The sequence below is a fragment of the Halichoeres trimaculatus genome, unplaced genomic scaffold (genome assembly GCF_033239565.1).
Source record: "Halichoeres trimaculatus isolate MK-OKI-2021-1 unplaced genomic scaffold, fHalTri1.1 fHalTri1_scaffold_4, whole genome shotgun sequence".
Lineage (NCBI taxonomy): Eukaryota > Metazoa > Chordata > Actinopteri > Labriformes > Labridae > Halichoeres > Halichoeres trimaculatus.
Window position 1 is genome coordinate 35636680 of NW_027437182.1, and position 16240 is coordinate 35652919.

A 16240-nucleotide genomic window follows, 5' to 3' on the forward strand; every position below is an offset into this window, starting at 1 on the left:
TCTTGTTCTCAAGTTATTCATAGACAAAAATGAGGTCTGAATTGCCTGAACAAGAGAAAGAAAATTTGCTTGAAACTGGGATGATGTCTCAATACAAAAAACTTTGCTCTTGTTCCATTGGCAGATGTTTTTTAACGTTTTAAAAACAATCAGACCTCATTTTTTTCTTTAAATTACTTGAAATAAGACATTTTTCTCGCCTGGTCAGGTGAATATGGCTTATATTAAGTCTAAAAAAGATGTTTTCAACTGAAAATAAGACAAACCATTGGATGAGATTTCAGTTTTTTGCATGCAGTCTGTCCCACGTACCACTGGGTACATGGGCTCGTGCCATGTGGAGCACAGACGGTCAGTCTGAGTCACTAAGCACAGACAGCTCGTCAGTCACCCTGTGCCCTCAACACAATGTATCAAAGTACAGTCCCATAGTCACTATGTTTCCCCCTCGCTCACGGTTACAAAATGACATCACATTAAAATTCACTTTGCTGTAAAATAACAGTGAAATACTGGCAGCAGGGTTGCTGGCATTTCAGCAGTATTTTAAGGGGATTTTTTTAAAGTGCTGTATGTAAGCAGGATTTTACCATTGAAATTTCCCTGTTGATTTACAGCAATTTTTAACGTGTTTGTTGTAGATATTTTTGACTGATCACCGAACTGTAACAACAGCTTGTTGAATTCCTTAAGCTCATTTGATTGGTCGATGGACAGGCATCATCATCTGAGCCAACCATTTAGGAACTCAAATATGAAATAAAGCGTATGTTTCCCATTGATTGAGACACAGATTTTGAGAACTCTATGACAGGTTTATTGGTACCTTGAAACAGCAGTGGATCATCTTTGTATTCCACAGTTTTATTCAGTCTACTCTCCTTCAGACACAGGAGCAGATGAAAATGAGATGAACCATTCAGTGACTGGAGCGCTGATAAAGAGCGTCTCCCTGAGACAATATCTCACCTCAGTCATTAACAGGCTTATGAAGTCATTGTCTCATTGACTGTGTTGTTCAGACAGTCCACAGAAAGTACCTGAAGCAGATGAAGTAGTAAAAACATTAGCACTCTTCTGATAGTGTCTCTGCATAAGTGATTTGGTGCTTTAGTCTTTCCTTCATTTTCTGTGACATTTCTTTAATGCTCTGACATTTCAGGTATATGATTTAATAAAGGTGAGCTTATTACTAAGGAAGGAACATGCATTTTTATCCAATGGTACTCTAAGGGGAAAAAAGAAAGTGGCTCAGAGAAGACTCGTCTACATGGTTAGCATTATGCTAATTTAGGTTTAAAAACGTATCAGAGATGTCTTGAAGTAAAATAGAATAGAACTTTATTGTCATTGTAACAACGAAATTGAAGTCACAGCAGCAATCAAGAAAACAAAAGTAAGAAAGTGGAGAGAAAGTGCAAAAAAGGTCCATAAGAAAATAGATGATGACAGCTTGTCCATCATTCTCCAGTTCAGCCAGTCTCCACCTCCACATCCACATGGTCCAGGACTGAGCTTCTTCAGCAGTCTGTTCAGTCTTTGTCTCCTGGATCCTGTCTGCTCACAGCAGATGGAGCTCTCCCAGTGTGGCGTTGGTGTCTGGTGTTAGCTCCATTAGCCATGTCTGTGAATAGCATGATGCTACTCTGCCTACTAGTATTCCCTCTGTTGCTGAGTCAGCACAGCTAGCTTGTCCATCTTATTGGAGATAAATCTTACGATCCCAGTAACGATGGATGGGAGGGCAGGTCCATGTCGTCACTTCTTGGCTCACACCTGAGAACCAGCACGTCGTCCTCACCTCCTTCTCCTCACCTTGTGGGAAACATCAGGCTTTACACCAGTTAGCATAGACATGCTACAGGCTGCTAAGGCAGCCATGGTTACAAGTAGGCTCTCCAGACAAACACAGGAGAAAAAGTACTAAAGCTGAAGCCACAAAAAGTTTGATGTCTATGACCAACAAATGAGCCATACAAAGTAATGACCCACTTCAAATACAAAGATGACACAAAATAGATGAATAAATTATAAGAAATGGACAAAGAAGAGATAGCTACTGCAAAATGCATCCATAGCCAACAGGGCGGCGCCTAGCAATGGTAGTATACCTCTTAAATGGTAGTATACCAATGGTAGTATACCTCTAAAATCTGGATGCCGACCGACACGTCAGCTATGTAACAGCATGACCCCATAGTAGCGTGACACAGTGTACCCTGCTAAAAGATCTAACAGGGAAGAAAAACACAACTCAGTTTTATTACATTGGTATTTGTTTTCGAAAATACCTGGCTACGTGTGTAGAAGGCCTCAGAGAGACCCATGGGTAGTAAATGTACAATTTCACAACATTGTGTGAAAATACACATCTGATAATGATCAAGTAGTGAGAGATTTAATGAGAGGGCCAAGGCATGGCTGGCTAACAACAGATATTGTTCCAGCAGAGATTGGTTCATTGTAAGTGGCTTCAGGGTACATACATGTTTCAGAACTCGTGATTTCAAACAGCAGGCGTCTGGTTTGATCCGATGTCTCTTGCTGCCTCGTAAAAACAAGTAAATTATTAGAAATGTTGAACACAGACATAATGTTCACATTTCATGGTCTTAACCTTTTAAACTATAGAGAAAGCTCATGACTTCCTACAGTGTCATGGTCTCACACGTGTGACAGTGACTTTTATTTTATTGTTTCAAATGAATGCAGCACAATCAGGCTGTGGCAGGTTGAAGAAAGAATAACAGAGCTGCTCTGGAAGAAACTTCACACTGTTAAAATTAATGAGTGCAAAAGCTGATACCTGAGGATCTGTCTCTGACTGAGTCTGCTTTCATTCACATGAAAGAGCACCACCGCACATCACCATGGAGCTCTACTTCCATTCTTCCAGTTATAATGAGTTAATGGAGGACTGGTAGGAGTCAACAGCTCAGGGTCACGTGGACTGCAGTGTGAATCAGATTCAGTTTGTGAGTCTGTGGTGAAAATGGCAGAAATAGAAAATTATACAAAACAACTTGTTTCTGACACACTGTGATTCTGTGTTGTTCATGTGGTGATAAGCCTCAAAGACCTCTGGACTGGGACTTAAGTGTTAGATACTCATCAGGGTATGGGCGCTCTCACACAGACTTTCTTGTTGGATTAAAACCTCTAAACAAATGAACATTTTTTTCAGGAATACCCATGGTCTGGGATTCTTAAATGAAGAACCAAGACTTAGCGGGGTGGATGGGGGCAGTCCTTTAAAAAACTAGACCAGTTTTACTGAAGGACTGCTGAGTAAACTTCAGGCTAACAACACATGTCCTAAAAACAAAAAGACAAGAAATTATGAGTAATACCTCAGCCTTGGCTTCTCCTCTTCTATTATTGGACTGTCCTAAGGTTAAAAATTCAAAGTTGCTGACGAGATGCCAGAAGTTGCACACAAGTTGCCAGAAGTTGAAAGCAAATTGCCAAAAGTTGAACGCAAGTTGCCAGAAATTGCACACAGGTTGATTGTACATTGCAAGAAGTTGCACACAAGTTGCTAGAGAGTGAATGTAAGTTGTCTGAAGCTGAACAGTTTGAACAAAAGTTGCCGGAAGTTGCACACAAATTTCATGAAGGTAGTGCACAAATTTAATGCAAGTTGCCTGGGGTTGCACAAAAGTTGCAAATAAGTTGTCAAAAGTTGCGCAAAAGTTGTCAGAAGTTGCCCAAAAGTTGCCAAAAGTTGAATGCAAGTTGCCAGAAGTTGGCATAAGTTGCCCACAAGATGCCTGAAGTTGCACACAAGTTGCCAGAAGTTAAAAGCAAATTGCCAAAAGTTGAACGCAAGTTGCCAGAAGTTGCACACAGGTTGATTGTACATTGCAAGAAGTTGCACACAAGTTGCAAGAGAGTGAATGTAAGTTGTCTGAAGTTGAACAGTTTGAACAAAAGTTGCCTGAAGTTGCACACAAATTTCATGAAGGTAGCGCACAAATTTAATGCAAGTTGCCTGGGGTTGCACACAAGTTGCAAATAAGTTGTCAAAGGTTGCGCAAAAGTTGTCAGAAGTTGCCCAAAAGTTGAATGCAAGTTGCCAGAAGTTGGCATAAGTTGCCCACAAGATGCACGAAGTTGCACACAATGAACAAAAGTTGCCTTAAGTTGCACACAAATTACATCCAAGTTGCACATAAGTTGCCAGAAGTTGCATACAAATTGGCAGAAGTAGAAGTAGCACACAAGTTTCCAGGAGTTGAAAGCAAGTTGCCAAAAGTTGAATGCAAGTTGCCAGAAATTGCACACAGGTTGATTGTACATTGCAAGAAGTTGCACACAAGTTGCTAGAGAGTGAATGTAAGTTGTCTGAAGCTGAACAGTTTGAACAAAAGTTGCCGGAAGTTGCACACAAATTTCATGAAGGTAGTGCACAAATTTAATGCAAGTTGCCTGGGGTTGCACAAAAGTTGCAAAAAAGTTGTCAAAAGTTGCGCAAAAGTTGTCAGAAGTTGCCCAAAAGTTGCCAAAAGTTGAATGCAAGTTGCCAGAAGTTGGCATAAGTTGCCCACAAGATGCCTGAAGTTGCACACAAGTTGCCAGAAGTTAAAAGCAAATTGCCAAAAGTTGAACGCAAGTTGCCAGAAGTTGCACACAGGTTGATTGTACATTGCAAGAAGTTGCACACAAGTTGCAAGAGAGTGAATGTAAGTTGTCTGAAGTTGAACAGTTTGAACAAAAGTTGCCTGAAGTTGCACACAAATTTCATGAAGGTAGCGCACAAATTTAATGCAAGTTGCCTGGGGTTGCACACAAGTTGCAAATAAGTTGTCAAAGGTTGCGCAAAAGTTGTCAGAAGTTGCCCAAAAGTTGCCAAAAGTTGAATGCAAGTTGCCAGAAGTTGGCATAAGTTGCCCACAAGATGCCTGAAGTTGCACACAATGAACAAAAGTTGCCTTAAGTTGCACACAAATTACATCCAAGTTGCACATAAGTTGCCAGAAGTTGCACACAAATTGGCAGAAGTAGAAGTAGCACACAAGTTTCCAGGAGTTGAAAGCAAGTTGCCAGAAGTTCAATGGGAGTTGCCTGAAGTTGTACAAAAATTACATGCAAATTGCACATAAATTGAACAAAAGTTGCACACCATTTACCAGAATTTGCACACAAATATGCAGAAGTTGCACACAAGTTTCCAGAAGTTGAAAACACATTGCTAAGAATGCACACAGGTTGAATGCAAATATGCAGAAGTTGCACACAAGTTGCCAAAAGTTGCTAGGAAGAAATTCAAGTTGCATTAAGTTGAACACTGTTTAAACAAGGGTTGTCTGAAGTAGCAGACAAATTTCATGCGAGTTGCCTGAGGTTGATAAAAAATTTTAGGCAAGTTACCTGAAGTTGTACAGAAGTTGCAAATAAGTTGTCAGGAGTTGAATGCAAGTTGCCAGAAGTTGCAAAAAAAAAAGTGAAAAGTTGCCTGCCCACAAGATGCCTTAAGTTACATACAAGTTGAACAAAAGTTACATTAAGTTGCACACAAATGACATCCAAGTTGCACGTAAGTTGCCAGAAGTTGCACACAAATTGGCAGAAGTTGCACACAAGTTTCGGGAAGTTGAAAGCATGTTGCCTGAAGTTGAAAGGGAGTTGCCTGAAGTCACACACAGTTTAAACAAAACTGTCATAAAGATGCAAAAAAAATTACATGCAAGTTGCACATAAATTGAGTAAAAGTTGCAAACAAGTTGCTAGAAGTGGAACGCAAATCGCCAAAAGTTGCTCAGAGGTTGAACAAAAGTTGCTCAAAGTTTCACACAAATTGCATGCTGTGTTTTACGGGAATTTGATCCCATGTAGTGCATGCTGTTGGGGTTTTTATTTTGTACTAGGATAATGTAAAATGTAGACGTTTATTTTATCGGTAATGTCTCCAGATGTTTCTGCAACCAGCCTCAAGTGGACGTTCAGTGAGCTGCAGTTTTAAGCCCTGAAATGGCAGGCTTTATTTCTCACTGCTTGAGGTTGTCGCTCTGTTATTACTCATTGACATTCAAGCGTTGCGCTCTAGGTTGCTGTGCAGACACTGTATATCATCAACAGACCCCTTGTTCAAGCTGAATTCTTCATTCCTGAATTACAATCCCAGCAGGTGACGAGTCTGGCTTGAGCCAGTCTAAGACATGGTCTTTAAAGATGTTTGGTCCATAATATGGTTATAGCTGTTGGCTATTTGTGTTTTTATGTAATACATCTTAATGCATGAGTAAGCATCAGTGCTGCACACTGCTGCTGTCTGTACAGATCAGTGATGTCATGTGAACAGAGGTCAAGAGTTGAAAAGGTGAAAGCTTGTATCACAGCTCACATCGTGTCTGACACACTTAAGAATATACAACAATATTTCTGCAACTTTTGTGTGTGTGTGTGTGTGTGTGTGTGTGTGTGTGTGTGAGTGTGAGTTATAAGCCATGTTATCGTGCAAAAAGTGCTGTAGTGATGCATGAGTCCCATTACATTTGGTATTCCTACACTAGAAGTCTGGCTTATGCAAAAATTGTTGTCAGCAGCAAGTGTGGCGGCCATATCAGGTGGGACAACGGACTGATTCCAGCTGTCAGTATGTGAGATCATGTACGGAAAGACAACCCGCCCCTTCCCAGACCTGCACTCATTTAGGCTGCTACGCTTCTGTCTTGATTACTGACAGTTTACTTGTTGTTATAGCCAGGGTTATGACAGGGTGACCGGAGGGAAGGACTGTGCTTTTCACTGGCAGTGGTATATGTACCAGTAGGTCGCCACTTTCTCACATATGAAACACAAAGCTACATTAAATGACAGCCAGCGTTAATCATGCATTTGTTCCAATAGGTGAAAGTGGACATGGCCTTATTGTTAGCATTACCAAAGTCCTTTGAAAGAGTTTTGAAAGACTAGGTTTGACTAAATCTGTTTGTTTACCGCCACGTAAACCCAAACGATGAAGTGTGAGCGTTTTTAGGAACAGGAAACTGAAGCAGATTGAAGAACGAGTTTTCCATCAAATTGGTGAATTGTTGGAGTTAGTGTCACAATGGATGTGCTTTCTCCTTAGCAGTGTCAGTATCATTTTGAATGAAGCTTAGGCAAACTTCAGGACGGACTGAGCTGTTCCAAACTAGATTAGCTTCTGTAGGCTATTAACTGGGCTACTTACCACTTGCTTACTTGCTTGCTACCACATGTTTTTTTTTTTTTTTTTCCTTTGTTCCTCACTACTAGATAGATATGTCCTCTACATTTTGAAACACCTCTTCAATTGTTGTATTGTTGTAAGAGGCAAGAGGTAGAGGGGCCAACATAGTCATTACAAACTCTCTTTATTGTTGCTGCTCTGATGATTTAGGGCACGGTCACACTGGCCATTCAAACCGTGCTGTGCTTAGGAAACAATTGCCCAATAAGCCCTTTGGAGAGAATTCAAAAGTAATGATTAATAAGCAAATGTAACATATTTGACACGGTTACCATTATCATTACCATTCACAGTTTAACTTAAACGATTTCACATCAGTAACTTCAGTTTTATTCTTCTGAGTGACAAATCCAAGACATAATTTGATCACATCTGAACACTTTAGCGCTGGAGTCGACCATTTTATTTAAAAACCCTAATGTCATAATTTCTACTTCACTCAAGATGAAATTTTTTTTTTCATTTTTCCATTTTTTTATGGTACCTGAGATTTCATTTTAGATATGAAGAGGTTTAAAACCTGTACAAGTCCCAGCCCACTCAGACTGAACTGTTAACCACCGCCTCGACAGACGCTTGACTGCAGAGAGAAATATCAATTACAAACCTTCAGTGTGCTGTCAGACGCATTAAAAGGTAAAATGTGGCAGCTTTGAGAGAGGCAGCCATTTCAGGGCTTAAGAGTAAAAAATTAATAATGGAGCCTGTCACTACAGGGAGAGAAGAGAGAGAAGAAAAGAAAAGAGGAGGAAATTATAGATGAAAGACAGCCACAGGTTAGGCCGCGGTGGAGACCATTTCATTTGGCCCATCTTCTCATCTTCAACTTGAAAGCAGGCCCCTTTTGTTCTTTTATACCTCCCCCCAACCCTCTGCCTCACCCACATGCCCACTCTTCTCTTTTTCATTTACGCACCCTCTGCATAATTACAATACGGTTACTCTGCAGATGGCTTTTGTCGTTTCTTGAATTTACAAACCCCCCACAGGAAAAAACAGAGGAGTATAAACCTGAATCTATCACAAGCGATGGCATAAACTTCAACAAACTAATTTTGTTAAAAAGCTGGTGGACAATGCCAGATTCTCTGTGGAAACAACAAAAGATTAAAAAATTATTCCGTTCCCTCTGTGACCTCAGTCTTTATCTTTCAGCCTGGTGTTATTTTCAGTATCTACACCCTCTCTTTGCATGCTTCTCTTTTCAGAGAGTTCCTTATTTCTAAAGTACTACAGGCGTTTGCTGCACTCGAGCAATCAATAAATAACAAGGCCTCCGCTCCGCTGCTTTTTTTTTAACCCTCGTAATCCCTGATGCATCCGAGCGCTACCTCTGTAACGGAGCAGCATGACCTCTTGTTCATTTCAAAGAAGCCCACGCATTCATGATTAATTCACATCCATTTTTTTTTACCTCACTCCAAACTAATAACTGCTATATTTGGAAGTGAGTTAAGGCTCTGGAAGGGGTTCAAAGAAAACCAAGAAATGAAAAGTGATCATTAACAATGTTGGGTATGTAAAAAAAAAGGGAAACTTGAACCTTTTCACATCTTTCTGTAGCCATGGCTGCAGCTCCAGAAACTGTTGTAATGTCTCCTGCCCACATCTCCTACTTCAGCTCCTCAACTAATGGATGGACTTGCATGAAGTTAACACAGTTGGACATGAACCTTTTGGGATTAACCTCTTTTTATTCAGTGATCCTTTAACATGTTTTTGTAGTCCCACTGTGAGGTGGAAATATGGGGTGATGTGGAAAACTAATGTCGACATCCTAAGAAATGCAGGAAGGAGCCCTTCCTCCTTCCACCACTTGGGTCTATGGTGGAGTGGTCACACTGGAGCCACTTCTTAGTAAAAGGAACATGGCAACCCACATGGAGTTCACCAAAAGGCCCCTGAAGGACTCTTAGACCATGAGAAAGAAAATCCTCTGCTCTGATGAGACAGAGATTGAACTCTTTGGTGTCATGTTTGGAGGAAACCAGGCACCACTCATCACCTGGACCATACCATCCCTACAGTGAAGCATGGTGGTGTCGGCATCATGCTGTGGGGATGTTTTTCAGCAGCAGGAACTGGGACACCAGTCAGGATTGAGGGGAAGAGGAATGCAGCAGCGAACAGACACATTCTAGATAAAAACCTGCTCCAGAGCACTTTAGAACCCAGACTGGGGTGAGGGTTTATCTTTCAGCAGAACAACGACCATAAGACTACAGCCAAGATATCAAAGAGACTTCAGGATGACTCTGTTAAGGTCCTCGAGCGGTCCAGCCAGAACCCAGACCTGAATCTGATCAAACATCTCTGGAGAGATCTAAAAATAGCTGTGCACCAATGCTCCCCATCCAACTTGGAGCTTGAGATGTGCTGAAAATGGCATCATTCAAACAGACCTGAGACTGTAACAATCGAGTATTGTGCAACGGCTTTGAATACTTATACATATGTGATGTCTTTAAAAAAAAAAAAAGAAAAAAAAAAAAAATAAATAAAAAAAAGAAAAAAAAAAAAAAATATATATATATATATATATATATATATATATATATATATATATATATATATATATATATATATATATATATATTTAATACGTTTGCCAAAATAAATCAGAATAAAAAAAAATATTGTCATCATGGGATGTTTCTCCTTACCTTGAGAAGTTAAAAAAAAAAAACTGACATTGCTAAAACAGGAGGTTCAGCTCCTTAAAGGGCAACTCCGGTTTTTTGACACCTTGACCTTATTTATAGGTGTGTGCATGCTCATATACTCACTCAGACATACAGACACAAACATAGTGCAGCTCGGAGTCCTTCAGAAGTTATTTAGATCCAACCCATTTTAGCCACACTTAGCGGGGGCCACGGCAAGGGAGCTTCAGCCCGGGACATAATCTCTGCAAAATCGCTCATTTCAGCTATATTTTCTCATCAATCGCCAGTGTTATCATAAACACACTCCTCTTCTGTTGCCATAGGCGAACACTGTCCACAAGTGCACCACTAGTTCGCATTAAGCCGTGGACGTGCTCCTGTTTGTTGTTCTTGAGCCAGCTCTTCGTCTCTCTCCCTCTGCATCCGTCTTTCATGGAGCTCCTCGTCCGTGTACTCAGGCTCAAACCGGTAAGGACAACAGTCAAACTCAAAGTCGTAGTCTGAAGATGGTAGACGAGCTGACTTTATGATAACACTGGAGATGGATGAAAAAATATAGCTGAAATGAGCGATTTTGCAGAGATTATGTCCCGCGCTGAAGCTTCCTTGCCGTGGCCCCCGCTAAGTGCAGCTAAAATGGGTTGGATCTAAATGACTTCTGAAGGACTCCGAGCTGCACAATGTTTGTCTGAGTGAGTATATGAGCATGCACACACCTATAAATAAGGTCCAGGTGTAAAAAAAACGGAGTTGCCCTTTAAGCATTATTTGTGTTTTCTAAATGCAACAACTTTCCCCCTGGTTCTACTGTGGTCAGCAGCTCTGACTGACAAATTACTCAACTGCGAAAGAAACAAATGAATGCTCTATGCCTTAATAATTTCTCTTATTGATGTCAGGATGTTTTTATGGCAGGACCAGGATCTGGATTTGATCAGGGTTGTTTTCATATTCAGGCTATTTTAATCTGCAAACAACATTTTTAGACCCAAACATTTCTTATTCTGTATTCTGAACAATTTTATGCCCCATTCATTTCTTCATTTCCTTACTTACTTATTTGTCTTTTCTGCTCCATTTCTTAGTTTAAATTTGCTGTAGAGTTGTTGAGTTTCTGCAGAATGTGCAGAGTTTCAGCTTCAGCCAAGCAGCCTTTGCACAAACCAAATGCAGTGTAGTGAGCAGTGGTGTGCGGTCAGGGGAGGCAGGGGAGGCAGTGCCTCCCCTAGACTAACAAGAAAAAAAAAATATTTTTTTTTATAAAAAAATTTTTTTTTTCAGTTGTTCGTAAAGCTACAATTTGTCATAATTAAAAAATAAAAAAAAGAAATTGCTTATTTGTCAATAAGAGGGAGGCTAACTGAGGGGACGGACAGTGTTTCGCGCTGGCTTCATGTTTGTAATGTGCGTCAGAGGCAGAGACTCTGAGAGAGAGACCGTTTACTTGAAATCACAACGTTTTGCAGGTTCGCGCATGCGTACTAAGGTCTCACGCTGATTAACGTGGGCATCAATGAGGCACAGCGCTTCTCTGCCTCCGCAGGTTGTAATGCCCCACCCTCTTTGAGGTCTCACGTACCGAGAGCATACCGAAGGTGTCTGGCCTGTGTTCTTGTGTTGTTGAGATACGGGTTATTTTTGTTCGTATTTTGCTCTTTCTATTTTGATGTAAATCCTGTAGAAATGCAGGTGAACGTATGTTTCAGGTTTTACTTGGCATTTCGTCTTGTTAACTCCGGACTTCAGTCCGTCTCTGAACCGTAGATGGGAAAGCTGATTAACATTTATTTACTTGGCTCGTTGCTGGTAACCGGTGTCTAGGAGTCAAAGTGAGGGAAAAGACTAAAGAGGAGGAGAAAAAGGTGCACCTTGTGCACAACCGCACATTTATCGAAGAAACAAAGACCAAAATAATGTATTCCCGCTCCACACACACCATGCATGAACTCAGACTGTCTCTCCTTCTGCTATGTCACACGTGCATGCGCACACACACACACACACACACACACACACACACACACACACACACACACACACACACACACACACACACACAGCACAGACTGTCACCGCTTTAAAGGGGCAGGGCTGGCCAGTATCAGTTTGTATTAGCAGATGTGAGCAGTGCACCGTATATATAACACACATAGAAATTTCAACTTTAGCTGACTGCCTGCCTCCCTCGTCACGGACCTCACCGCACGTTACTGGTAGTGAGACCTTTACAAGATACACTTTGGTTTTCTTTAATAGAAAATGTAAAGCTACACATCATTGAGAACATGGTTCATGTCAAGGCTTTTCTGCCTTGGATTCAAAAGCCTCAGATAATTTCAGAGAAAATCTATTTTGTTGAAGGGAAAAGTTCAGCTTACTGTAACACAAAGAATGCAACGAGTAACACAATAATCTGTAAAACATCCAAATAAAATGTGGCTCTGAGTAAAGTGAAGAAAGCCAAACCTGGTTTGTGAGAAACAAGCTCGTCGTGTTTGAAATAACTTCACAGTCAGCCCTCAGCTCCCTTCTCTTCCTTTTCATTATCCCTCCCCTGTCATGCCTCTCCATCTTCCATCTCTTCTCTCACACACTTTGCCTCCACACACACACACACTGATAGAAAAAGCACATCTTCCCACTTTGTCCATCCGCAGGATGTTGAGGATTCTCTGGCATACTCTCTCAGCCTTTATCTGTGCTATTTCTGGAGGAAGAGCAGTAAGTGAAGTATTGTGAGAGATGATACCAACGCTTCCGTCTCGAGGGAGGAGAGGGGGAGAGAGCTGAGGAAAGAGTTTGTAAAATATGCCGCTGACTATTCATCTCACCCTCTTTCTGGCACTTTTTCTCACTCTGCGACTCTTTCCAGGCTCCTCGAGAAGCAGCTTCATGAGCTTGGACAAAAAGAAATTTCACTGTTCTGAATAATGCAGCTACTCCACCAATTCATTCTGCTCTTCCCTTTGTTTCTTTTTTTTCCCAGGTCTTTTGACTCGCCACAGATCCTCTCCACCACATTAACCGTGAGTAGCATGATGCATTATCATACGTACAGCTGTGTTTTGCTCCACTCTTGAAAGCCTGAAAGAACCCTGTGGAGAACCAACAAAAAGGCAGGTTGTGAGGTTGCTGTGTGCAGTTCCTGAGCTGGATAGAATAAAGAAAGCGATACAGAAAGAGAGGACGAAGAGACAAGTGAGCCGGATTTAGGGAGAGAAAAGCATTCACACATGGCGCTGAGAGGAAAAGTGGACCGACTCATTCATGTTCATTCTTCCCTCTGGGAGCACAAAACCACTTGCTTCTGCCACTTTAACTCCAAATTCAGTGCCTTCTACAAACTTAGTCGTAACCAGACACGCCACAAAACTCAGTCACATAGAAAAATGTGTGATTCCAGTGTTTTCATGTCGATATGTGCACCATAACTCTATAATTTAAAACACAGCCCCTCCAGATACTTTGAGCTACAGGCCTGAATTTTGTTGCCTATAACTTTCATGCCAGACCTAAACAAAAGTCTCTTATGACCATAGAGAGTTCAAACATGAAAATTTGAAAAATCTGAGTAAAATATTGGATTTTAAATATCTAAAGGGAATGTATTTGAATGAACTAAACCCACAGTTTCTACTGGATCATCTTCAAAATTAATCTTATTTGTTTACTCTCATTCTAAATTCAAGCCTTCTTATACTTAAAGAGTTAACATCTCACCTATCTACTATAAAAGTTTCTGTTAACTGAAATGTTACATATTGTCAGATATATGTGTATATATAGTGCTTAACAAATTTATTTGACTACTAGTCATGAAAATGAGAAAATCGGCATCATGAAGTGATTTAGTTTAAACCCTTCCTCTTTCAGAGTTAGTTACCTACGAAACTTAAAACTACAGGATTGAAGAGTTCAAAACTGAAGTCATGTTTTTGTTTTTGTTTTTTCCCCCTTAAATTTGTGCCAGCGCACAGAAATCTCTGAGAGGTCAGAAATTAATAAACAGTAGCCTGATGAATCCTGGCATTGTCCTCTTGGAATATGGCCGTGCCATCAGGGAAGAAAATATCCATTGATGGACTAACCTGGTCATTCAGTATGTTCAGGTTGTCAGCTGACCTCATTCTTTGAGCACAGACTGTTGCTGAACCTAGACCTGACCAACTGCAGCAATCCCAGATCATAGCACTGCCCCCACAGGCTTGGGCAGTAGGCACTAGGTATGATGGGTGATCACTTCATCTGCCTCTCTTCTTACCTTGATGGCCCATCACTCTTCTGACTTTGCAAAAGCCTATCAAAAAATGTCACAGTCAATGCGTGCTGTAATCAAAGCTGAAGGCGGTCCAACGAAATATTAGAGTGTATGACTTTTTTTTTTTTTTTGGTGGCGACTCTTTTTGGCCAGGAGGTGCATATCCCCCTGCTGTATAATGTTAAGACCAAGTCTCTGTGGGACAATTTTGAGACAAAAACAGGGACTCATGTGCATGGGGGAATCCAGGACACAGAGAGAAAGATTGCAGGCAAAGTTCTTTACTTTACAGTTCAGGTGGTCATACATGAAAGGTCAATCCAAGAAGGCAAGCTAATCCAAAAATCAAATCCCAAAAATCTGCAATCCACTCCAAGTAGTAACAAACCAGGCAAGCAAACACAGGTTACCAAGGCTGGAGAGCATGAACACATGAGGGTGACAATGACAATCTGGCAGAGGACTGGTGAAACACAGGCAGGCTATTGACAAAAAGGGGGGAAGTTATACTGAATAAAATAAAAATTATCATTTAAATTTTACCAGAATTACAATTACAGGAAGTGAGCATGAATATGGCACAAGATATTGCTCTCCATGATATGTGGAATCACTCAACAGTCCCTGCCCATCAGTGGCGGGGACCATATTGGAAATAGTGAACTCAACCTAGCTTAATTCAAAGTAGGAAGAGGCACTGAGGCCGGCCTTGAACCTCTTTGCAGCTATTTCTTTGAAATGGAAAAAACTTAAAAATAAATAAATAAATAAGATTAATGAATAACTTCACCTCATACAGTGACAGCTGATAGAGAAATGAGGTGTCCAGACCCAGACTGGCTCTTTTGGCTTGATGTGTTATTGGTGTCTGATGTTTTCAGCCTGAGGCAGATTGGGTTTTTATTCATCATTGTTCTTGTTGGTTTCAAGTTCTTTCAGAAAACAGACTAGGTTTCCACACTTTAACTGAAGAGTACCAAGTTAGGTTATGTTCTAGGACTGGGTGGAAAAATCCCTCGCGTAATCACAAGTAACTCACACATAGCGGGGAACTAAGTTGTTGCAAGCAAAGTTCTGTATCTGTGGTGCTCGAAAGTGGGTGGGGTGGAAGTGGGGTTAAAAGCTTCATTGGGGTCATCAGGTGGACACCCGCCTTCATCGGTGTTTCGATGATATGGTCCACGACACCTTCAGCGGGTTCATCGGCGACACCTAGCATCCCAGGTGTGCCTCCCTCTGCTTTCGGCTCTGGACTAATGTCTGCCAGCACAGAACTAAGATGGCCTCTGGTGTTATTTTGGGGCCCAGGATGCGTCTCGCCTCTTCACCCAAAGCCACCTACTTGCTTCGTCTGCAGCACCTGAGAAGGATTTGATGGTTTGACATTGGGCTTGGCTTTGAATTCCCAGTTCCTTAAGCAGTCTGGTGGTTGACTTGCCCACAAAGCCTCTACAGCCAACCTCCACTAGACGCACCTTGGCTTTCCAACCACATTGCTCAGCGTCACCTGCCAGCTCTGTGTACTTTAAGTGATACTCCGGGATGGAACAAGTTGGGTCCTATCAGGGCAGAAATTACCCCTACAGCAGGGATTTTGTGCAGCAGAAGCCCAGGGCGCTCGCACCAAACACCCCCTCCCTGCTCCTCCTCTGCACTCAGATGGAGCCATATTTTACTTGACCAAAACACAAATAAATGGACTCCCACCGAAAAAATCTGATATGGGTCTGCATTCACGCTTTATTTAGAGAATTTTCAGCGTGTTTCTTTCACACAAAAACACTGTTAATAAGGCTCTAGCTCTTATTGTGTCATAAAACGGCGCTACCTCCGCTGCAGAGCCACAGCTGGCTACGAGGGGTTCGCTGCTTAGTGTATCAGTCAGCGCGCATGGCGTGCCAGATATAAACAAACGCAGGTAGTCTGCCAGGACGAAGAGACATGATGAGAACTAGAGCCTTATTTAGCGGTGTTTTTGTGTGAAAGTAGCGCACTGAAAATTCTCTAAATAAAGCGTGAATGCAGACTAATATCAGATTTTTTTTCTGGTGGGAGTCCGTTTATTTGTGTTTTTGGTCAAGTAAAATATGGCCCCGTCTGAGT

General features: G+C 41.4%; 1 protein-coding gene across 1 annotated transcript in view; it reads left to right on the plus strand.

Moving 5' to 3' along the window:
• naaladl2 (N-acetylated alpha-linked acidic dipeptidase like 2) overlaps positions 1 to 16240 on the plus strand; it is an 894403-nt gene that overhangs the window by 201358 nt on the left and 676805 nt on the right. The window contains exon 4 of the mRNA XM_074668343.1: positions 12866 to 12905. The gene's annotated coding sequence lies outside the window, so the exon portion shown is untranslated. The remainder of the gene's footprint in view (positions 1 to 12865; positions 12906 to 16240) is intronic.